The sequence below is a fragment of the Aythya fuligula genome, chromosome 1, assembly GCF_009819795.1.
Source record: "Aythya fuligula isolate bAytFul2 chromosome 1, bAytFul2.pri, whole genome shotgun sequence".
In the NCBI taxonomy this organism is placed as follows: domain Eukaryota; kingdom Metazoa; phylum Chordata; class Aves; order Anseriformes; family Anatidae; genus Aythya; species Aythya fuligula.
In genome coordinates this window covers 50,148,664-50,174,651 of record NC_045559.1, presented here as the reverse complement: position 1 = coordinate 50,174,651, position 25,988 = coordinate 50,148,664, and positions in this window count along the sequence as shown.

The window sequence follows — 25,988 nt, the reverse complement described above, 5'->3', positions numbered from 1 at the left end:
GGAAATACTGAGACTGTTCTGTGCAAAGTAGGAATTGTCAGAATTTAAAAAGTGCCAGATTATCTATTACATATTTGCTACTGAAACTCCCTCTGGGTATCCCAGCAATCCTTAGATTTAAAAAAGATGAAGAATCAAAACACTTCAGTTAAGAAATTACCATCCTTTATTGGTTCCTTTACATTTCAGTGTCCTCACTTTTATAGTGAGGACGCTGTTTACAAAGCTGTCTTTCCAAAGATAGTTCTTTGCTTTTAAAGTCTATGACTTATATAGTACTCATTTGTAAAAATAAACAAACATAATTAAAATGTAAAAGTCAAATATAGATAAAAATATGCATAGAAAAATGAAAGTAATCTAAAAGAAAACAGAGGTGTCCTTAAATGAGTAAGTTGATACTTTATTCAACTACTTAAGGTCAGGTTCTTTACAAACAATAAATTTGAACTTTTTTGACTAGGCTATGTTTGGTCAGACATACATTTCATTGTTCCTTTTTCCTGAGCAATAAATATTTTTATTTGCACAAGTTTTTCAAGTATAGTGTTTTTTTAGTTTTGTTTTGATTTGTTGATTTTTTTTAAGATAGAACATTTTTATTTTTATTTTTTTTTTGTATGATAAAACTCTACTGCCAGTAAAATTTAAATTTATGCAAGATTTAAAAAAATGCACAAACAATGTTCAGGTAACTGGATTGATCTTTGTCTTTAATTGTTCCCATCCAGTTAATTATGACTCCAGCTGTCGAATCTGTTAATTTGTTAAGTTTGTGACAACACAGAAAGTTTGTCTCTTCTCAGATGATCAGAAGGGGAACATAAATCTAGCCTTTTCTAAATTGTTTTGCTGCACACAGAAATAATAGGTTGCCCTGCTGTGTTAGGGAAAATGAAAGCTGGGAATTTCTGTCCTAGATTTCTGCCCAGCTGAGGGGCGATCACATTCTAACCAGCCTTTTCTATCAGTTAAGTGGGGCAATCTCCAGGCAACATATAATGAACTTTTGACAGCACTGTCTGTCAAAAACTGATTCAATCTGAGTACAGGATAAGATGCTGATTTATGAACCCCATAAGAAAGGCACTCAGACTTTGTAAATTACCATTTAAAATTCTATTTATTAGAATTAACACTATTAAAAATAATAATAATTAAAAAAAAAAAAAAAGAGAGAGAGAGAGTAGATAATACAGATATTCCTAATGTCCTGCCAAATGCTGGTAACCCAGAGTTGTGCAGTGTCGAACGGGTCTCTGATCACAGTGCATCATGCCATGCAAGTCCCATCCATGGGACAGTTACCTTTTATAGTCATTCATGATCTTATAGGATTTATAAGCACTGTCACCATAAGGATTTATATAGCACTGTCAGATAAAGGCAAGGCTATGCTGATGGTATACTCACCTGGACTGAGTGGGAGCTGCCAGCAGGCTTTCCGTGACAAAGAGATGGCTGGGCTTGCCCGGTGCCCATGGGGTGAACACAGCACAGTGCAGGCCTGAAGACCATAGCGTAGGTGCAGCACAACGTGGCACAGCACAGGCTCGAAGTGTAGCTGCAGTGTGGGTCACACACTCTTTGAAGTACAGTGATCTTCCAATCAAGATCACTACAGCCCATACCTCTGAAATCCTTCACTGGAAAGGGACTGTGTCCAGCTTACAAATTTTAGAGCTGTTTAGGGAGTATTCTGACCAATATTATGGTCACCACTGATCCCATTTCCAAAGAACTTAGGACCTCATTTGCACCCCAGCACTGTTAAGCTATTTCTACTTGAGTCAGAGGGTTGCTCTTCAAACAGAGAGATATTTACAGGCTATCAACATGCAAATCTGCAATTATTGCCAGCATTATATGCATTGCAAACTGCATCTTGAAACTAGCTGTGAGTAGCTAAAGTCATTGTCTTAAAATTGATGTAAATCCTAGAAAAAAGAACTTGCTTCTGAAGGCATATAGTCAGCCTTTGGTCAAAGACAACAGTATGTGCCAAGTATTCAAGTCAGTACTGCCTGAATTCACCACACACAAACATGTGAAACTTGCAATATGGTTTTTGAAAGCTTTCAGAGAATTGAGCTCTGCAATTAACTGACACATATGGAAAAGATTGCTCTGTATTATGAAATACTGTGGAACAGCTTTTTTAAATGATCGTCTAACCATACATAATACACACACATACACAAACCATAAGTAGGTTGTTTTGTTCAGTACTTAGAACATGTCAGACATTCTAGCTAAAAAATAATAATAATTTGATGCATGGTCTGTGTTTGTAACTTCTGGAATATTGAATTATCCTGTGAAAGGTCAACATAATAATTAAAGCTGTAATTATATGTGGAATACTATAATCAGGCTTTTTCTAAGTTAAAAGGCCTACTGAAAAGCAAATTAAAGCCCTGGTACTGGATGAAGCAATATATTTTTAGGAAAGCATCTCTATAAAACAGTCACATCCCATATTTTTCTATAGATTCACATTTACTTTAGTGCTTCCTCAGTGCTTTATCATTTGGGAATTGGTATATAAATGGAAAGTGAGTTATATATATTTTATATCATACTCATTCATATTCATTTTTCATCTGAAGGAGATTGATCTATAGAGTATGATATAAAATATAAGGCAAGCAGAATGCTATAGAAGAGACAAAACACTGACAATGTTACTTCATATCCACTTTCAAGATTTTAGTCTCCTTGCTCCCTTAAGACAGACTGTGTTTTTAGCCTATCAGACAGTCAGAAAACTCACATAATTGTCAAAGTATTTAAATTATTTTTCCCATCCATTCTAAAGTCCAAAAGCAGAAAGTGTTAAATAATCCCATTGAAATCATAAATGCCAGAGATTTTCCAGTCTGTCCATAGCCAGGTCCCACATTCCTTCAATGCTGTCTCTTAAGATGATTCTGAGAGCCCGTTCATCCAGTCCAACTGGCTCCACAGCCAAGCTGATTTATGAGCCTCTCTCTCAGAGCTTTCAGGATGGTTTAGATCCAACATTACTTTTTCCCTGAAATGCTTAACTGCCTGTAAGCAGTTATAAGGGATTGGAGCATCACAAGGAAAAATGGAGTAAGCTAGAGTCTGGCTCCATCTTCGTTAGTTCTTCCCCTTTCAGAAATGGAAAAAGGGTGACTCAGCAGTATAAACCATTATATTTCTGTAGATATTGAGTTCTCTAGTTTAGATATGCCAACTGAAGGAATTATCACTCTCTGTAGATAGGTGTTTGAGATTACCCTTAGAGTTCACATTTGCCAAAGTCATTGTTTTGCTGAATATTCTTTGAAGCAGCTTTGACCCACCAGCTTCGGTGGGTTGACAGACAACATCCCACCCAGCTGCTCTCTCACCCACCCCTTGCTACTCAAGGAGGCAGGGTTGAAAACAGGAGAAAACAGGAATGAGAAAGCTCGTGGGTCAAGATAAAAACACTTGCCAATTACCATCATGGATAAAACAGTCATGACCTGAAGTGTTTGGACAATGCTGTCAGACATATGGTTTTATTTTGGGACGGTCCTGTGTGGAGTCAGGATTTGAACTCAATGATCCTTGTAGGTCCCTTCCAACTTAGGACATTCTATAACTGTATGATACTATGTAATAAAGCCCTAAATTTTTTCCAGATGTTTTCAAACAACTCAGAGACCAAGTCCTTTATTAACCTCCATTTACTGAATTTCAGAAAGTAGAGTCTGGTTTTGGATTACCTCTCCCTTTCTAAATGAATGTCTCTTTCCCAGATCATTTTGCCCTTACTCCACATCTTGTGTTTCCATAGCCTCTACAGAAGTGATAGTTTCTAGAAAGCTGTACTTAAACCAGAAATATATTTTTATAGGCTAAACTTCCCCAAAAGGAACAATCATTAAATGTTAATCCTAAATAACGAACAATCAAACAAAAACTTTATTGACTCTTAAACTGTCTGTAAAGAGTTCAATCAACTCCAGCTTCTGTGAGACTTAATTCCGAATTCCGTTCACCATTATAGGTTCTCAGGACTGGCAAAATTTCTCAGTCAACTGCAGGATGGATCTTTTCACTCCTTCACAATTACTAGATCTATCCAACTCAAGACATGGAAGGAACAAGTAGTTCTAGTAAGTAAAAGCAGGTTTTACAGATTATTCTCTTTTATAGCTATTGCAAATGAAGACCATGCAGGAAAGAAAATAGAGATTGAGAGAAATTGAGAAAAACCCATGTGCATACAGCTTCAGATACATTTATATGATTTTTTTTTTCTGCACATTATGAAAAATATAATTGCATTACAGCATTTCAGAATTTTTGCATGCTTACTCGGAGTAGTACTTAGGAATCGTATTACAGAATCACACAGAATCACAGAATTTCTAGGTTGGAAGAGACCTCAAGATCATCGAGTCCAACCTCTGACCTAACACTATTGAACTAGAAGGTATCAAAAAATGTAACTAAACCACAGATTCATGCTCAACATGAAGTACCAAATTCTATTCCCTCATAAAATACACTAAATCTGAAAGGGCTAGAAAAACAAAACAAAACAAAACAAAAAAAAAAATGTGAGCAACTTTCCAGTTCACAGAATATCATTCTAAATGAACATAAATGAACATTAAGCACTGGGGCAAATAAGTATCAAACAAATTAAACAAACTTGAAATTTCCTCCAGAAAATGAATACAAATTCTAGTAGTCTGAAGGGCACTGTCAAGAATTTTTAAAAGCTCATATAATGAAATGAGAAGTGGCAGCCCCTTAAATGGTTCTTTCATCGAGCTGTTTTGCAGTATAGTGCACCATGACAGACATAGTCTAAGGTCTTTGGTAAATTTCCTTTGCATACCTCTTCTTGTAGTGTCCTTAAAAATCCATCTGGACACATTTAGTGACATGACAGTGTTAGTGAGTTGCTAGTGACATGCTTATGACTGGCTTATAAACAATTACATTTTTTTTATTTGGTAAATGTCATGTTGCAACACATTTGCTTTCAGAATGAATCAAAACGGTAAAATAATACAGCATAGAAAAGCATAATAAGAGATGTTAAAAAAAAAATAAAAATAATCAAAATTATGATATGCAAGTGAATGTAATTCTAATACACTGTGTCTATAACAGGACTTGAGAACTTTGTTTACTCTTTGACCTTGTCTTTGCATGTGAGAGTTTCAGTATGAGAAAGCTCAGACAAGACATTAGAAGTCTCCTTTCTCAAATATGTTTGAAGAAAGTATTCTAGAAGTATTCTTTCATAAAGACAGAGGAATGGTTTGGATTGGAAAGCACCTTAAAGGTCAACTAATTCCAATTGCCCTACCATGGGCAGGAATACTTATCACTAAACCAGAACACCTACCACTAGGCTACTGGTAACTATTACTTTCCTATGAAAGTAATTATTACTTATTTACTATGAAGGTAATGATTGTTTTCCTATGAAGTATTAAAGACACTACAACAAATAAAGTTTTGTACCTAGAAAAAGGTAATACTTTGATCCAGCATTTTGTTAACTTTTTCATTATCATTAGACAGTCAAGAACAAACAAACAAACAAAAAAAAAAATAAAAAATGCACAGAATGAAGAAGAATTTGTTGATTGAAGGGGCTTTAATTTCTTATTAAAAAAAATATATATATATAATGAAATATGATGGCATATTGTTTAAGACCAGTTCTGAATGGATGAGGGGATCAAGTGCACCCTCAGTAAGTTCGCAGACACCAAGTTAGGTGCATGTGTTGATCTGCTCCTGGGTAGGAAGGCTCTGCAGGAGGATCTGGATAGGCTGGACTGATGGGCTGAGATCAACTGTATGAAGTTCAACAAGGCCAAGTGCTGGGTCCTGCACCTGGGGCGCAATAACCCCAAACAGAGCTACAGGCTGGGAGATGAGTGGTTGGAAAGCTGCCAGATGGAGAAGGACCTGGGAGTATTGGTGAATATGAGCCAGCTGAATATGAGCCAGCAGTGTGCTCAGGTGACCAAGAAGGCCAACAGCATCCTGACTTGCATAAGAAGCAGTGTGGCCAGCAGGGCTAGGGAAGTGATTGTCCCTCTGTACTCGGCTCTGGTGAAGCTGCACCTCGAGTACTGTGTTCAGTTTTGGGCCCCTCGCTACAAGAAGGACATCGAGGTGCTCGAAAGAGTCCAGAGAAGGGCGACAAAGCTGGTGAGGGGTCTGGAGAACAAGTCCTACGAGGCACAGCTGAGGGAGCTGGGTTTGTTCAGCCTGGAGAAAAGGAAGCTCAGGGGCAACCTTATCGCTCTTTATAAGTACATTAAAGGATGCTGTAGTGAGGTGGGGGTTGGTCTATTCTCCCACATGCCTGGTGACAGGACGAGGAGGAATGGGCTAAAGTTGCACCAGGGGTATTTTAGGTTGGATATTAAGAAGAACTTCTTTATTGAGAGGGTTGTGAGGCATTGGAATGGGCTGCCCAGGGAAGTGGTTGAGTCACCATCCCTGGAGGTCTTTAAAAGACGTTTAGATGTTGAATTTAGCAATATGGTTTAGTGGAGGACTTGTTAGTGTTAGATCAGAGGTAGGAGTCAATGATCTTGAGATCTCTTCCAACCTAGACAATTCTGTGATTCTGTGAAATAGAAATTTACAGGAAAAATAATTGAAATCCAGGAAATTTCCTGTAAACTTGACATTTACAATATTTCTGTTTTCCCTTCATTGAATGATTCCAACTGCTCATTTTCCTAAATCCTTTGGGAAATTGTAAACATATCAGGACAAGGACAGATTTCTTAGTTACTGAATCAATATGCCTGTCATACACTGAAAAGAAAAGAAAGCAACATACGTTTAGGTTTTAGCATTTACTATCCCTTATGAGCAATAATATATCCTTAGGTCAAGCAAACATTAAAGAGACTGGCCAGCTTTTAAAACTGAGATGTTTTTGTTCAGATATCAAAGTTAGGTTTCTTTTCCCTTCAGGTTCCATCTCCACAGAAACCAGAGTTACTGGTTTATCTTCACTTAATGCATGATCCAATAAAACAGCCCCCACATTGAATTCAAATCAGGCTGGCAGGAACACTCAGAAGTCAGACAAAGGTAATATGAGATACTAATGGAATGAACTCTAAATTGAAATAAGAATGGAGATAATCAAGAACTGGAATAGAAAGCAATGATTTCTTCAACACACACATACACACACAGAGAAGACATATTACACACTTACAAGAATGGTACTTATTTCACTAATGGATTGTTTCTGCACTGCTTATGTATTTATCTACTTTTCCCTGTTAGAGGAATTGACTCAGCAATTACTGAGATCTGAAGGTATTCACTGTATGAGCCAACAACAAGGCAGAGTAAGGAAAAGTGCCTGTTTACAAGGTCCCATGGTAGCGAGAGAAGTGGTTCTGGAAGGGCTGAAAGAGCACTGCTCCCCTAGGCTCTCCTCACTTTCAGGTTCTGAGTCAGCTGAAAGAGCCGCTCCTCCCTTCCTTTCCTCATCTTAAACATGCAAGATCCTATAGTACCTCAACGGGCTTTGATGGACTCTGACTTCTGCTTTCTGTTAACTCTTCTGAAAACTCTGTTTTCATCTGTTAACTGTACTGATCAAGAGTATCAGATCCATTACACAAGAAATTGCATTTATGATTTTCCCATTATGCTTCAAGGAAATCAAAGCAACAAGGAATACTGGCAAATATTGTAAAATAATAATAAAGCTAATACATCAGCATTAGGTGGACAATTATCTCACTTTGTGGTGGTTTTACCATTCTAGGTAGCTGAACTCCACCACAACCTCTCTCTCACTCCCCCTCCTTAGAAGACAAGGGGAAGAAGTAAAGGAAAGAACAACTCATGGGTTGAGATAAGGATAATTTAATTAAAGGGGAAAAAATAATTATGAAGGAAAGATTATTATGAATTAAACAATTTAACTAAAGAGAAAAAGAGAAAAAGGGAAAGGGGAAAAGGGAGGGGGAAAGGAAAAACAACAACAACAACAACAACAACAACAAGTAAAGGCTGTGTGGAAGTGCAGAGGAAAAAAAAAAATACTCTCTACTTCCCACAAATGAGAGATGCTTGAACACCTCCTTGAAGCAGGACCTCAATGCACATAGCCGGTGTTTGGGAGGACAGATGTTTTCACAATGAGAGACCACCCCTCCCCTCTTCTTCCTTTTTCCACCTTTTATTGCTGAATGTGACATCATGTGGTATGGAATATCCCTTTGGTTGGATTAGGTCAGCTGCCCTAGTGATGTTCCTTTCTCACTTTTTGCCCACCTCCCAGGAAAGTTAGAGAGTCCTGATGCTGTACCAGCACTGCTCAGCAGCAGACACAACACTGGTGTGATACCGCTGCTGATCTAGACAGAAGTGCAGAGCACAGCACTATATGGGCTACTGCAGGAAAATTTAACATCCCAACCAGACCCAGTACACATTTCCAAGATAAGATGCAGTTTCCTTTAAAGCCCTAGTACACAAGTCAGTGGTCACCCAAAGAACAAAGACCACAAAAATTGAAATGAAGTAAATAAATGGAATAAAGAAAGATTTTCACTTCTAAAATATTCAAATACAAAATATTGTCAAGGAAATGAGTTATGGAACTAAGACCTTAAACCTAACAGAAACTCTTCAGTAGAGGATACTTGTCTAGAAAGAGCTCTTGTAGAATGAAGATTTTAAGATTTTCTCTTTTGAAATTATCTGTATAATTTGAAGAAACTGAATGGCTTTTATATAAGTAAATACTTTGATCTTACTGCAAACATTATGATTTTGTTCTGCTTGCTACATGATGCCATTTCTGTCATACAAAATATCATGACATGCAATATCAACCTGTTTAGATATTGTTAGATTCAAGTTTGATACATCTATAGATATTCAACCTTCAATTTTAATACCCTCATAGAAATGGCCAATAATTCTTTTGGGTAAAATATAGAACACTTGACAAGAAATGTAAAATGCAATAGTAAGCAGCAGAGCAGTTGATCTGTTATTTGTTTTCATGCTTATTCCATTTTTATTTTCCCCTCTCTACTGGCCACAGACATATATTATTTATCTAGAAATTATCATTTCAGTACAGCCTTAAAGAACAGATTCCTTTATTATTCTTCCAGTACAAATGTTTAGAAAGGCATCTTCCATGCTTTTAGTGATTTGCAGTTTAAGCAAACACACAGTGGGAAAAAGATACAAGTAAAGATGCAGGAGTCAGTGCCTTTCTTCTTACAAAGCTAGGTGTGGGATAGGTGGATCATAAAGTACAAGCAATAGCCACATTTTTAAAGATTCTGGAATTACTTATTCTTGCCCTACAAAGCCTCTCACCAGTCAGTTTAAAGGGGGTAATTTTAGAAGTCACAGAAAGTAAACACACAATCTTTGCCCTTGAGATAAGAATAAAAAACTGTTCCAGAGACTTCACCACATTAGACTGTAGTTGCACTGCAGCTGGATTAAATATTTCAAGCCATGTCTGAATGCACTCAATCCATTTCCAAACAACATGAAAAATTGAAATGGTAACGCTTAGTTCATTAATTCTTTATAAATACATAACAGATGTGATTTTAGGATATGAATGAAAAAAAATCACAAAAATATGATCAATCTCATCATTCTTCTCATCAAAATCTTCTATAAGGCTCACAGCAAGATAATATGTCATAGAAAACAACCACAAACTACAGAGTTGCATATTATATGTAATATTCACTGTAATGGTATGGCAGATGATCATCTGTCTGTTCCAGTTATGCAATTGTCTGTTTTGTTTTTTGTTTTCTCCTCTAAGAACTGCTAATATCAGTTAGTTTGTATAAATGTTTGAAACTTAGCTAATAGTTTGTAATGCTCATTATTCTCATTATTATTTTGTGAACTACCTTGCTATTAAATGTTTAGCTTGGGTGACTTCCATGCAATTGGGAAGGAAATACAAAGTCAACAATAGATAATTTCTGCCTCTTTACCCCATATCACGGCTACATACACATGTGACAAGGCATAATTTGCGTTTCTCCCACTTATGTTTTCATTTCTTTCATACATTATAGGTTAGAGGATAGAAGCCATTACTTTTATATATTAAGTTATCCTGCATTTCTAAATCTTTTAAGAGAGAACTAATTTTCTGAAAGATAATTTCTAAGCTCTCTGTCACAGTCCTAACACAAAAGCAAGCTTTTTTTTTAATTCCCCCCCCCCAAAAAAAAAAAAAAAAAAAAAATTTAAAGAATGCATGGGCAGGTTTGGGGAAATTAAATTAGTTTTCACTCTTAGTCACAAATACATATTCATATTCATATTATGTGAGAACAACTTTCATACTAAACAAGTATTATTTTAGTTTATTTCTAATTAGTTCTTTTCAGTTTTCTGGTGGAAAATTGTGGAAAAAGAAACACCATCAAAATAAGAGCTAAAGGGATGTTTCTTGATGTAGGAAAAGAGCAAAGAGCATTCAGATTCCTTGAAACTGAGTTAATTATTTTTAATTTTCTTCTTTGTAATGTTTGTTATTGTTGTTGATGATGTTTTTAATAGAATGGAGAAAGAAGCTGAAAAGTAACGTAAAATGAATGGTTTCAAATGCAAGTGTGTTTCCTTCCTAATTTCAAATATTACATTAGTGAGGAGATGCAGCTCAGTTCTGGCTGCTCACTGCCACTCACTGTTTCCCCACTTCTCCCATTTTAAGACAGACACCACCCTAAGATTCCACTTAGGGTGCACAAAGGCAGTGGGATCATGCCATGCCTATCCCACTCTGCCTGTCCCATATAGTCCAGCCAGGTTATATCTGACAGAACTTCCCAACCCATGGCTGTTTTGTGTTACAGAGAATGAAGGAGAATAAAATATCAAAATACAATTGCGTCAGGTAATCACATCATTCTGAAGAGAAATTTATTAATCACAAGATAAAGTATTAAAAGATGTCTTAATCCAGGTGTCCTGTTGTCAGATTAGCACTTTAATTGATACACACTCTTTGTACAGAGCACCAAGTGAGAAATCACTTTTTCATCCCCATCACAAGTTGAAAATCTAAGACATGCAACCCAAAGTGCAACTATGATATTAACCATTTTCAAACACAAAGATGTTTACCGGTTTTCTTGGATTGTACTCTTGATTAACAGACTACAGGAATTAGCAATCCATTCTCTGTCTCTAGATGGTAGCACTCACAGCTGAAAACTTAGTGATGTTTGCCCTAGGTAAAATGCATCAGTTTCTCTCCCTCTCTCAAGTTTCTCATCCTCTGCAGAACTTTAGTATTCTGTTCTACATTATGGAAAGATCACAGCAAAATACTGATAAAATGAATTAGCAATACGCAAGATAAATAACAGAGTTCACTCCCAAATGGGTTTATCTGTTCAAATGTAAGTGTGCATTGTTTATCATGGCTTTAGAAATTTCATATAGAGCTCTTTTCTGATAGTGACACTAAAAACAATAAACCATCGAACATAAGGATTCAAACTGGCAGCAAGGACAGACAGATAAGTAAAACAAAAGCAACCCTGTAAATGCATTAATGAAGCTTCAGGTCATATCCCATTAGTAAGAGGCGTTTTAAAGGATAAACAAAAGGACAAATCCACATTATTTGTTTCTGGTCTTAAGCCTTTTTCTGTTATGCTCTAACATAGGCCAGCACTCAGCAAAATACAATATATAACATATATTTCTAATGAGTCCACATGTCTTTTTACTTAGGCTTCTAAGCATAAAATCAGTAGTGACTTGAACCATTCTAAACTGCTGCAATTGCAGCTGGTTGCATAGAAACCAAAGCTTTCTGAATCCCCAGTCTTCAGCTATCCTGTCCCAGCGACAAATATTACATATATGATCTTAAATTAATCTTCAATTTTCAGTCTTTTTGGAATGGTGGTAGTGGATTATTTGAAAATGCAGAAGGGAAAAAAGAACACACCATTTAATTGCATATATAAAGCATTTTAAAGCTATGCGACTTGCAAAATCCAACAACGTTATAGCATTATTGGGTCTTCAATATGGACTACAGAATACATAATGCTTGTTGGAAAGATTTCTGACTGCCTACACTTTTTTCAAAGTATTTGATTGTATCAGTCATTTAAAATTAAAATCCCTGTGGTTATGGAGGCACCTAGTGGCAAGCTGCATTTTTATATACAAAATAACTGATCAGTTATCAGAAATCCCTATTTTTTTTACATGCAGTGAACTCTATACTCTTACTTACATAACAAACACTCAGCTGTGTAAAATGAAGTCTGAAACAAAGCAACATCAAGAAACAACAATTGAGTATAATACACTGGCAATTCCACTGATACCCCCTCCCTCCAAGGTGACATTTGTTAATATGAGCTGGGAAGTAGACATTGAAAATAAAACTTTTTTAACCTGTATACCCTGTCACAGCCCAAAACTCTCTCAGTGGATTCTTTTAGACATTCCACGTGAAGTCTTAATGTTTAATATCAAATGTACTTACTTGAAGATATTTAATGCTATATTGGATTTTGACTTGGAGTGATACAATGTAGTGAAAATGCAATACAAGCACAACATAGCAATTGCAACATACAGCAGGATCACAATACAAAAAATTTTTTTTATTTCCAGTCTCTGTATGCTCATTGACATGGTGCTGGGCATACCCACTCACCAGTAGGGAATATATAACACACGCACTTTTTTTCCATGCCTCCATCAGAGAAGGAGCAAACAGGGACAGATTGCCAATTATGTCAAAGCTGTGCTCAGATACAGTGAAGAGAAGGCCATCTGGAAAACAGTTTTATCTCCTTCATCCCAAGCTGTGCAACATGAAACATGCAAGAGTTACAAAGGTCAGGAGAAGAAGTGTTTTTCATTTACAAAAGTCTCCTAAAACATATTATCTTGCAGCCAAAGAAAGAGATTTTCAGCAGCAATTGCTTGTCTTTGTTGTATCCCTGTGATGTAGGAATATTCTTCTGATGTAGGAATATTCTAGGAATACTATTATAGATAAGAGTCCTTATAGTATCCTAAACAGTACAAAGGAACTCTGTCAATGAGGCAGCATGGTTTATTTTTCTCTTACTGCAATTCACATAAATTATTTTCTTCTGGTCAATGACCACCAGATTTCCACAGAAACTATTCACATATTTATAACATGTTGATGACACCAAGCTGAGCTGTGTGGTCACCATGCTAGAGGGAAGGGATGCCATCCAGAGGGCCTTTGACAGACTGAAGAGGTGAGCCTGTGAAAACAACATGAAGTTCAGTGAGGCCAAGTGCAAGGTCCTGCACCTGGTCCAAGACAATCCCAAACTAATAGACACTGGGCAATGAGAGGATTGAGAGCAGCCATGCAGAGAAGGGCTTTGGGGTATTAGTTGATGAGAAGCTCTAAATGAGTCAGCCATATGCACTTGCAGCCCAGAAAGCCAAGTGTATCCTGGACTGCAGCAAAAGCAGCGTGGCCAGCAGGATGAGGGAGGAGATTCTCCCCCTCTGCTCTGTTCTCATGAGACCCCAGCCAGAGCCCTGTGTTCAGCTCTGAGGCACCCAGCACAGGAAGGACATGGATCAGTTGGAGTGAGTCCAGAGGAGGGCCACAAGGATGATCAAAAGACTGGAGCACCTCTGCTATGAAGACAGGCTTGAGTTGGGAGAAAAAAGAAGACTTCAGGGAAACCTCATTGTGGCCTTCCAGTACCTAAAGAGGACCTAAAGGAAAAATAAGGAGGGACTCTTTATCCGAGAATGTAGCAATAGGAAAAGGGGTAATGATTTTAAACTTAAAAGGTAGGTTTAGATTAGACATTAGAAATAAATTCTTTGTTATGAAGGTGGTGAGGCACTGGCACAGGTTACCCAGAGAAGTTGTGGCTGCCCCATCCCTGCAAGTGTTCAAAGCCAGGCTGGATGGGACTTTGAGCAACCTGGTCCATGGTGGGAGGTGTACCTGCCCATGGCAGGGAGTTTGGAAATAAATCGTCTTTAAGGTCCCTTCCTCCTTGAACCATTCCACAGTTCTGTGTTTAGAACTTATAAACTATTGTTGTGGTGTTTTAGGGTTTGTTTTTTTCTGTTCAAACTACCTGCAGATTTCCAATAAGCTTCCTAAGCCATCTTCTTTAAGGCTTTCTCACTGATCAGTTGCCCAGATCTTTCTGCCAGTTTTCCCCTTTCCTTATTTCTGCCCAAGACCCATACAAAGAAACACATCCAGGTCTTTTTTCAGGCAAGCAGTCTTGCTAGGCTTTCATTCTACAGAGCAAAATTCCAAGCTTTCTTGTAGAGGTATTGCATATGGATTATTTACTTGCTCCTCATAGAGTCCCTGGCTCAAAGTTCTGGCCTACAGATTATTTGGTGGTACATGCTGGGTTCCAAACACACTCACACTTCAATTATTAACATTTAACAACAGGTCTCCAGCTGCACATATACGTCATATTCTACCCATACCATTACAGCACTAATTCATCAATATCAGCTTGACTAATCTTTCTGTGTTGTTTTTTTTGTTTGTTTGTTTTGTTGTTTTTGTTTATTTGTTTGTTTTTGCTGTTGTTGCTGTTTTGTTTGTTTCCTGATTTTATTTGTTTGTTTTAATTTACTTAGATATATCCAGCAGCAAGCAGTATGTCCACTTCAGCTATACTGCATTGTGTAGATTCTGAATGTAGTCTTGAAAGCTGGTAATATGCACTTCATTTGCTCTCTAAAGAATCAGAGAAAAAAGAAATGTAGACTCTTTTCTACAGAAATACATCACAGTATTATCATATTTAAGACCATTAAAGGCAAGATAAACTCAAAGTTTAAATCCAGGTAGACCTCTATCATGTGATCCTGTACTAGCATGTCCAGGGTCCACCTCTAAAGCCAGAGGCTTCCCTAGTACACAGTAACCACCTCCCAGCAGCCACAGAGCTCTGATAACTCAACCTGCTTCTCACAAGCAGGAAGAAGCATCTAGCAGGGGCCCTATTCTCAACAGACTAATCCTACTATCCTCATTTACTTCATGTAACACAGCCACCAACATCATTTTCCACAACAACCAGCTGGATCTCATCATCAGTTATACAGAAAGTTCACTGAACTCATTACAGAGAGCAGATAGGGATCACTTGCTCATCTACATGACATGATACAGAAATTCTGTGCCACTATGGTGCTCCTGCATAAATTTCTCTCTACGTGAAACTGCACAATTTCATGTCTCCCTTAAGTCTGTGTAAGTCTTTTCATCAAAAAGCTAGCAGCATTTATCTATGCATAGGAATCATTTCTTTTGTTCAGATTGTTCTATCAAAACTATCTCTCATCTTTCTGATGAAGCATTAGGTAATGGCTATAAAACCATAAAGACTGAACTGCCCTTTGAGTCTCTCATGTGATCTTGCATCTTCATCTAGGAACTTTCTAGAAAAACTAACTACACTCAAGACTGCTTAAAATCATAGCCAGTCTTCTGCAGTCTACATTAGGATAGCATAATTGAGGAAATCTATTAACATAACAAATACAGGAAGAGGTTGGTCAATTACTCAACCTGATTTTCATTGCTTATACAGCTGTAAGACAATACTTTCCATGCGTGGATGAAAGAACTGAGATATACTCAGGCAGAGAGGGACATCCATAAACCTACAAAATACAAATATTTGTGTGAACATTTCAGTTCAGTTTCTACATATAAAGACATCCTGTTGCCTCTCCTGTGGCAATTAAACTCTTTTTATTGTACCAATATTGTAGTACTGAACAGATAATAATATCAATTTGTCAAAGTGGACATAGTGAGGCTTCATCCTTTTACAGGGGTCTTCCTAAGCCTATTCCCATCCCTTTCACATAGACCTGAGAGGCAGGCACAAAGTAAGCCTTAAGCTGTTTGCCTCTAGCAAACTTCCCAACCATTCTTCAAAAGTGTGAGACTGCTAAGAGATGTCCTTTATTTCCAGGAGCAAAATAATCCTTGACCTTTCCTCCAAAACAAGGATCTTTTTCTTCGGCCCTTCATGAGCAAAGCCGTTGTGCAGACTGCCATGTTAGCTATGTTCTTACCATCACTCAGCTACTGCTTTTTATCATTGCCAGAGCAAGCCTTGTATTTCCCCTTAGAGAGTTCATTAACTCAGAGGCAGAGGAACCTAATTCCATCTATCACTCATCTTACTTGAACTTCTGCCAAAAAATCATCAAGCTTTTGCCATTTAAATTAATTATCATTTAACCGTTAACCTAATTAACAGCAATAGAAGCAATCTATAGCCAGAAGAAGAAATGACATTTCAGATTTCATACTTTCCTTTTCATGCTGAGCTAAGCATTGCCCACAAAAAGCCTGTCCCACGCCAAAATGTGTTTCAGAATAACACAGTCCACTCAACAAGGGTTGTCTATATGATCTTAAACTAATTCTTGACAGTTTCCTCAGTGTTCAACAAGGGGCCAGTTTCCAGTCTCTCTTTTGCTTCCCTTTTCCCACCAACACAGACCTTTTCGATTCAGAAAATATGCAAAGTCCTTTTTCTTATAAACCTATCTGCCCGTTTTCTCCTTACTGCACCATTTCCTTCTGGTGTCTGGAAAAAGTCTGGATCTGAATACAGAGAACTAATGTGCAGAGATCAAAAAGTATTATTTCAGAGAAGAAGTAGGAAATATGAACAAAGATCCCATTGGTTTAAGTATGTTGTGGGAAGAGAAGAAGAAAACCAGTCAGTCAACAGTACAAACTAGGAGTGGAAAATTCCTAATTAAAGATGCTGTCTCAAGTGAATTTTCAGTAAAGGCAGACTAATGAAGGATTACTAAACTGACATTTTATTGAAAGCGGATTAGAAATATCAGGGTGGCTAAAGGGTATATTCATATCTAGAGAAGAAAAGTCTGCAGTCAGTCATGAAAAAGGTGTGTATGTGTTTGCCTGAAAAAGAATTTCCTTCAGATTTCTTTTGTTTCCAAATATATGTATATATTGTTATAATCTGTTTAAAGCTTAGACTCCCAGAATGATTGTTACTGTTTGTTTATTGTTGTTTGTTTGGTTTGGTTTGGTTTTAAATTAATGTCAGAATTTCTCTTGATTAAATCTGCCACTAAACTTGCTCGTGTTGAAGCTCACAGGTTGGGAACGAATCTGCTCAAAGAGAGTGAAGTTAACGTGTTAACCTCCAGGTCTGTAATTTGCTAACATTTAATTACATTCCTAACTATAGTAAAAGAAAATATTTAAAAAGTGTTAAACCTGTATATGTGCTTGCAGTGTTAGAACTTATGCTGCTATGTGAAAGCCATAAAGTGTAAATGGACTTACATTATTCATAGATGCTACAAGAGCACCACATAGCTTTAACTTAAGTGTCCTAGAAAGAAGGAAAGAAGGAAAGAAGGAAAGAAGGAAAGAAAGAAGGAAAGAAGGAAAGAAGGAAAGAAGGAAAGAAGGAAAGAAGGAAAGAAAAAGAAAGAAAGAAAGAAAGAAAGAAAGAAAGAAAGAAAGAAAGAAAGAAAGAAAGAAAGAAAGAAAGAAAGAAAGAAAGAAAGAAAGAAAGAAAGAAAGAAAGAAGGAAGGAAGGAAGGAATGTTTTATGAAAGCTACATATTTCACTAATTAAGATGGAAAAGTTTAGTTGTAAAAATTGCAAAATTTAGTTGAAAAAAAGATTGGTTGGAAAAATTTAGTTGGAAAGCCAACGCGAGAAAAAATAAGTGGTGATTTTTTAAGGTAAATATTACATTTTCAAGGAAAAGTAAACCAACCGGTTTTCAGTTTTTAAAAGTGAGTATTTATATCTATTTTTGTTTGTTAATTTTCAAGTCATTTTGAAATAAAGAAAACCTCAAAGTTACATGCTTTTTTTTTTTTTTTTAATATTGTTTTACCATGAAACAAAATTGTAACAAGTCTTAAAGTCTGTAACAGCCAAAGCCCTGGATCCTGCAAATATTTATGTATATGCTTACATTTGGCCATTCTTGTTGACTTTGATAAACCTTTTCAATATCCAAGATTTTCTGTCTGCACAAAGTACGTATTTCAGTGTGTGTATTTAAACTGCATCTTCTCACATTTTAAAATTTACTGCCCCTGTCCCATGTTGATCTTTCCAATTCTGAAACTGTTTATGTTTACTTTGTTCCTCCCCCATTTCCAAAAAGAAATTTAAATAAATCAGACAAGTTGCAGGCAAAGATAATTTCTCCAACACTGATGATAATATAGGACTGATGCTATCAGCGATACCAGCAGGAATGAAAAAATTTCTTGTAAATAAATGTAGCTGTCTGATCACTCTGTTTCTGGTCTAAAGCTACGGCCTCCTTAGTTATTTATAAAATAAATGCAAAACCAAAAAGAAAGTTACTTTGACAGTAATCTATAGAGTTAAGAAAATTAGTGCATGCCTTTAACATTTTTAATAAAATAAATATATTTTGTTTTCTTAAAATATTTTTCTTAAAATTTAAACTACAGAATATTTCATGTATCTCACATGAAAATTATAACAAAACAACTAGTATGCTGATTTCCAGAAAATAATAACAATAATATCCCAACTGCCCACTTAAACTCAACTTTGTCAAGATTTTTATTAACCAATAAAGAGCACACATACAATAGGATTCATAACCAATACAGAATTACAAACAGTTACAAAGTGTTTATAATTACAAAATATGATTACATATATAATATATAATTACATATAATATATATATAATTACATCTTTTTTTTTCATAGTTTAGTATTAGTTTTCCTGTATAGCCATTGCTGTTCTCAATTCCAGTTTTACAGTTTGTTCTGAGATTATATGAATGAGTGGTGTACATATATGTACAGTTAACAAAAGAACTTGCAAATCTGTGGAAATAAGCTTCAAACTGAAGCTAAAAACATGAGAGGAACTAAACTGGCATTTTAATATTTGATACAATTATATTTCTTTTTTATTCTTGGTCTGATATACAAATTCCTTACAGATACAGACCAAAGATTCTCAGTTTAAATATACAAGATCAAAATTATAAATGTTATAAAATTATAAAAGATAAAAATTATAAACAGTAAGAACATTAACTCTTCTTAAAGACTCTTCCTTACTAACATTTAAAGACTGTTCACTACTTCAGCATTGAGAAGCCTGTCCTTTGAAAAGTTTTTTAATTGGTCAATGCAAAAGTAGTTGGGAAAAAATAGCTATGAGAGTATTCTGTATACACCATAGTCTGTATTCTTTGCTACTCAAGTAGCAGTTAACTGGTTATCTTCTCAGTTTCCAAATGACTTCTGTGTAACAATAATAGCACTTCTCTAGAGATTTACAGAAACTGTTGGATTTGTCTTCTTAGGTGAAGACTGATTTATTTTTATTTTTATATTTTATTCTATTTCTTTTAACCTGAATGATTCGTGGTGCATGTCTTGTTTTGAGGCAGAAGAAATATCATAACTGTCTCACCTGTGCCAGTGAATGCTTTTTCAGAAAGGAATGTCTGAGCACTAACCATTTATTTTATTAAAGCTCTTCATGGATTATTTATGGGACAGGAAGTTGTCAGGTAGGATCATGAACCTTATTGCAAACATTGTCAATGGATCTCATGATAGCATTGTTAAAAAAAAAAAAAAAAAATAGGAACCTGTACAGCTGTAGAAAGTCAGTATAGCTCAGGTTACAAAATGTTAATAATTAGATGTTTATTTTAATCACTAGATCCACTTTGGACACTAGATACACTTTGGACACAAAAAAAAAGCTGTCTGGAAAACCCACGGATACTTCCGCAGCACTGTAGCTAGTATAGCTGGGATATGCTAAAGAGATTTAACCTCCAAGCTGGTATGATTACAGCAAACACCCACAGGGAAGAGGCAAGCGTCCTAGTTCTCCATTTGCTTGATGCAAAGTTGAAACAGGGTAAGCACTTTTCAAAATAGTCAAGGAATACGTGTTATTTTTTCAAAATGTGTTACAATGACTTGGGGATAATAATTAAAAAAAAAAAAAAAAAAAAAAAAAAAAAGATGTTCTGCTTATGCATTCAGGCTTAAAATTGTCTATTTTATCTGGAGTATTATATTCATACATAAATTGTAAGGGGGAAAAGAGGAAGAGGCAGAGAAGGTTTTTCTTTTTATTTATTTCAGTAGCATTTGACAATTTACTGAACTGTTGTTTTCTTGGGTTTGTTGTCTGTTTTTTTTTTTTTTTTTTTTTTTTTCTTATGCGCTAGACTTTGCAGACCATGTCAAGGCAACTTGCAGACAACTCATTTTTTATTTAAGAAATGTATGCTTAATGGTGTTAGTGTCTGAAGTGTAGTCTGAATCAAATTTTATATAGTGCCAGCTTTGGTTTCATTTCATTTGGAATCTGGCAGAAAAGAAGTCACAGAAGGGAAAACAACAAAACCCACATTCCTTGTTTATGTCCTTTCCCCGAGCCACAGTTGAGGCAGCTATGAATTAATTATGAGTCTATATGAAGCCAATACCTTGGTGACCGAAGTTTTTATATGTTTTGATGTTTTATTACAATAAATTCAGTGATCATATTTTCCTTGGGTTTGCTTACATTCGGTTGCAAAGATCTATGCACATGTGTTTTTGTTTTGTTTGTTTGTTTGTTTTGTTGTGTTTGTTTGTTTGTTTGTTTTTCTAAACAGGTAAGTTATCTGAATGTAGTTAATTTTAGTGCTAAACATGTTCTTTTGGTACATATTCAAGTAGTTGCTTGGGGAAGGGAAAAAAAATGAAGAAGATTTAATACCAAAGGGGAATACTGAATAGCTTATTTAGGTCTAAGAATTGCTATTCCCCTGCAGGTCCAAATGAGCTGTGGGAATTAATACTTTCTTTATCTCTGGAAATAAATACAGACCTGTGACATTAATTATGGATGTGTCGTTATGGAAAGTATGGATCAAAACAGTTTATTCACAAATAATTATACAGCAAATGTATTCAGTACTGTCCCAGAAACAGATGTAAATCACATTATAACATCACAAAAAGCAGTAAATAATTAGAAGGTTACTCCTAGATAGTAATATGAATCATTGAATAAATGATCATAGTGCTAAAACATTTATTAGTCAAATACCAGAGACCTTTATGCAAGAACTTACAGGTTCTTGTGCAAGAACCTACAGGTTGCATCCTTAGGATACAAGTCAATTTAAAATAATTGACACAGAAGGTTTTCAACAGTCCTGTAATTGTCTCACAATGCTCTTCAAATAATCTTCTAAAAGAGACCATTAAAAGATGTAAAAAAGAGAATATTATGTGGGAAATTAAATCATGTCTCTGCAACACCAGAAACTGTGCAAATGCTTGGATTGTCTATCGAGTCTAATATAATAAGTTCCCTATGCGTGGACATCAGTATTGCAATTCTCTGCACAAATGTTCAGTAGATACAGCACAGCTGCGAGGCCAAGGCTCAGATTTACTAAGAATATTGTTGCTAAGCTGAAAGTAACTTTGTAAGCTAAAGCCAGTCCAGATAATAAAAGTAAAAACAAAGTGTAGCTGTTGAGATAGTGAGTGCCTCAAGGATTCAGGAGAAAAAATGCTCACATCAAAAGGTATAAAGCTATAAAGCTCTTAAGCTGTGTATATTCTCTTTCCCTGTGCATGGTAAAAGACCTCAGACAAAAGTGACCTAGTGAGCTGGGTTATAGACAGCATCCTACTGCAAACAGCGTAGGACTTCAAGGCTTAACAAGTCTTTGGGTTTGATGTAAGTCAGCAGTGTAAAATTTGATAGCCTGTCATACTGAGGAGGTAGTACTATGTGATTTACACATCCCTTCTGAGCTTCATGAATGTAGGACTCACCCAAGAAAGGGATAGCTTTTATTTTAAAGACAGGCAGTGATATCATTAGAATGCCTCAATATGAACAGCAGCATCTTGACCAGGCTGGCAAGGATGAGGGCCCGGAATAGCTTTATGAACACCTGACATATCAGTACAAGACTGTGCTTGACAGAGGTCTGAAAGAACACTATACTGCTGAGTGCCTTAACTATCTGAAGCAAAGAAGATTTTTTAACCATCCTTAAAATGTACTTGGATATTAATTTCTAAAAGCAGAAGGGGTGTGCCAGATTCAGCCCACAAAAAGCAGCCTAGCCAAGGCTTATGTTGCGATATTTCATATTTTTGAAAAAAAAAAAAAATCATTTTCCTTGGTGAGGAATTTAATTTCATCAAGAAGGAACTTTGAAAGTACAAATTAACTATCTACATATTGCTTGAATTCAGCAAGTGACTTAGAAGTGAGCTAGACAAAATTTTATATGAAAGCTTTTTCAGAATTGTTGAAATGGGATAGTAATGAGTTCAGTGATTTAAGAATAAAAATATTAACATGAGTGTACAAAGATTCAAGGCAGGAAAAAAGAAAAAAAAAAAAAAACGGAGAATAAGATGATACTGGGAAACATTAGCTTGTAACCTATAGCTCCCTATTTGATGGGCAGCCGCTGAACTGGCAGACACTCCCCTAATTGGACCTTGTGAGTATATTCGTGCTTAGCATCCTAGCTCATGTATCATAGCTAGCTGTTGTGTGCAGTCACCAATAAACAATTGATGCACTCTACAAACTGCATATTTTATGTTTTCAAAGCCTCTCCATGACTGGCAAAAGATCCCAAAGGGGCTCCAAGTGGGTGAGAAGAAAGCTCTCAGCAGTGCTCTAGTGTCCTCTATCTTATTTTCTCTCCAGCTGGGTTAACCTTGAATTGTTATTTTAAAAAATAAAATAATAAGGCCATATTTTCTACTTCCTAGTATTTTAATTGCCAGAAAATAAGCTAAAAGGAAGGCAGAACTACTATGTCACTACTTTATATCTGAGACTGCCAGCATAGCTTCACCAAGGGTAAATAGTGCCTTACCAGTCTGGTGGCTGTCTATGATGCATCAGTTGACAAGGGAAGACCAGCTGATGTCATCTACCTGAACTTCTGCAAGACATTTGACATGGCCCCACATGACATCCTGGTCTCCAAATTGGAGAGATATGGATTTGAAAGGTGGACCATTCAGTGGATAAGGAGTTAGCTTGAAAGTTTCACCCAATGATGGTCGGTCAATGGCTCTATGTCCAAGTGGATGCCAGTGATGAGTGGTGTACCTCAGGGGTCTGTCCTGGGACCAGTACTGTTTAGGATCTTCACCAATGACATAGAAAATAGGATCAAGTAAACCCGCAGAAAATATGCAGATGACACCAAGCTGAGTGGTGAGGTTGATACAACAGAAGGAAGTGATGCCATCCAAAGGGACCTGGACAAGCTTGAGAAGTGAGCCCACATGAACTTAATGAGGTTCAGCAAGTCCAAGTGCAAGGTGCTGCACCTGGGCCAGAGCAACCCCAGACATGGATTACACCCAATACAGAATGGGTGAAGAACTCATTGAGAGCAGCCTTGCAGAGAAGGTCTTGGTGGATGAAAAGCTTGACGTGAGCCAGCATTGTGTGCTTGCAGCCCAGAAGGCCAACTACAGCCTAAGCTGCATCAACAGAGGAGCTATCTGCAGGCCAAGGGAGGTAATTGTCTCCCTCTACTCTCCCCTTCCGAGGCCCCACTTGGAGTACTGCATCCAGGTCTGGGGCCCCCAGGACAAAAAGGATGTGGATATTAAGTAGGTCCAGAGGAGGGCCACAAAGTTGATCAGAGGGCAGGAGCACCTCTCCTACAAAGATAGGCTGAGAGAGTTGGGGATGTTTAGCCTGCAGAAGATAAGGCTCTGGGGTGACCTCACTGAAACCTTTCAGTGTTTGAAGGGGGCTTATAGAAAAGATGGGGAGCAACTCTTTCCTCAATCAGATAATGACAGGATGAGGGGGGATGGTTTTAAACTAAAAGAGAGGAGATTTGGATTATATGTTAGGAGGAAATTCTTCCCTCAGAGGGTGGTGAAGCAGTGAAACCAGTTGCCCAGAGGTTGTGGATGCCCCATCACTGGAGGTGTTTAAGACCAGGTTAGATGAGGCCCTGAGCAACCTGATCTAGTAGTGGGTGGTGTTCCTGCCTATGGCAGGGGGGTTGGAACTAGATGATCTTTAAGGTCCCTTCCAACCCAATCTATTCTATGATTCTATGATACGATACTTTCTTCTTCAACAGTCACACTTTGAAAATTGAGTGGTCAGCTCTATTTTTCCTTTCCAAGATTACTGGTAAGAGTCAGGTGACTATTCTCAGGATAAGATTCTGCTTTTTGAATTTCAAGCAGACAGAACCACATATCTTGTAAAAGTCTGTGCAGTCCCAAAACTTCATGGAGAAAACAGATTAGATGTTGTATTTACTGATTCTGAGCAGAAACAGATCAAATGGTAGATTCCAGCTGATCTTGTGATTGTTTTGTGTTCATTTTCTCAAGTTCTAGTTCTCCCAATGCATAAAGGCTCTAATCAGCCTCCATAATCTTCTTTGGAGACCACCGAGTTTAGGATTTCTAGTGAAATTATGGACAAACACAAGCTGTTGCAGGACTGAAGCCTAACCTAATATATCTTCTGAGGTAGAATGACTGATTTATTTCAAGGACAAGCCATCAACCCTAGGACAAATATTCACAGCAAACATTAAAATCCATATAGATAAAAATGTGTTGAGAGTAATTAAGTTCTCTTGCTTCAAACTTCAAAACCATGAAGGCAAAGTTAAAATAAAATAAAATAAAAAATAAAAATACTCACCTCTTTATTCCATAGAAATCTTAAATATTTATTACAAATTGGTAGGACTGAATCACTTGGGAAATCAATAATTAATTAGCAGAAATGCTTCTGATCTCTTTCAAATATCAAAGGTTTTTAATAATTACTTTACAAATCCAGATCAGCACAAGTCATGAAGGCTTTAAACATTGTGGGAGGTGGAAACAAACTAAGAACTTGAGAATTATAGAATTTATAAAAAATGATTCAAATACATTTTGATCCTATAACATCCTTGTTATGAAGCACTTTATTTATAGTAATACTGTAAATATCATGTAGCATCAATCATCTGATGCTCACTGGAGATAACAGCAAAGTTTCTCACAGCTTTAATGATCCAGAATCAGATCTATAGAAAGTTTACGCTATTGATGGTCTCCAGTTCAGGTATCATTAACAGTGCTTCAAAGCAAGTGAGCTAGCAGCTGACATCAGGAAGTAAGCTTACTTCTGAATCTTATATAAAATATATTAAAGGCTTTTGAAGTACCATTTTTTGTAAGCAAATGAGGAAAAATCTAGAGAACCAAGGGCAAATGTTCAAAAAACAAAACAAAACAAAACAAACAAACAAAAAAGTATATATGTATTTTTCCCCACAGGGGCCTGAAAAAAAAAATGCAATAAATCTCTCAGCATGTATTCTTAAAGAAAAGCAAATTGTTTCAATTGAAATATCAATGCTAACCATTTATGATTATGAAAAAATGTATAAGGAAGGCATTTAAATTAGATGGCGTTACTTAAACCCTCGGTCTGACTACTGTCTGCAAGAGCATATAAGAATGTTTTTAACTTTATGCAAAAAGCAGTTTTTCTCTTAATTCATTAGGTTGCTATATAAATGTCATGAAATCCTATGTTACACTTTATGAGACATATTTACAGGAAAAATCACAACATAAAAAATATTTAAGTAGAAAATCTTATCCAAGCTTACATGTTTTTATTATACATAAGCAAGTATAAGTTCCACTATTCTCCTACTGGCAGAAGACAGGGAACAAACTGCAAATAACTAAACAGTTTATTGTCAAGCATGCTAATCCTGATACATACAATACAGCAATATAAAAAAAATAAATAAATAAATCCTGAGAACCAGTAAAGTGTATATCTATAATATACATTGATTTGCACCAAGGACAAACAGATGCTGAAAAACCAACAGATTGAAAGAATGAGCTACT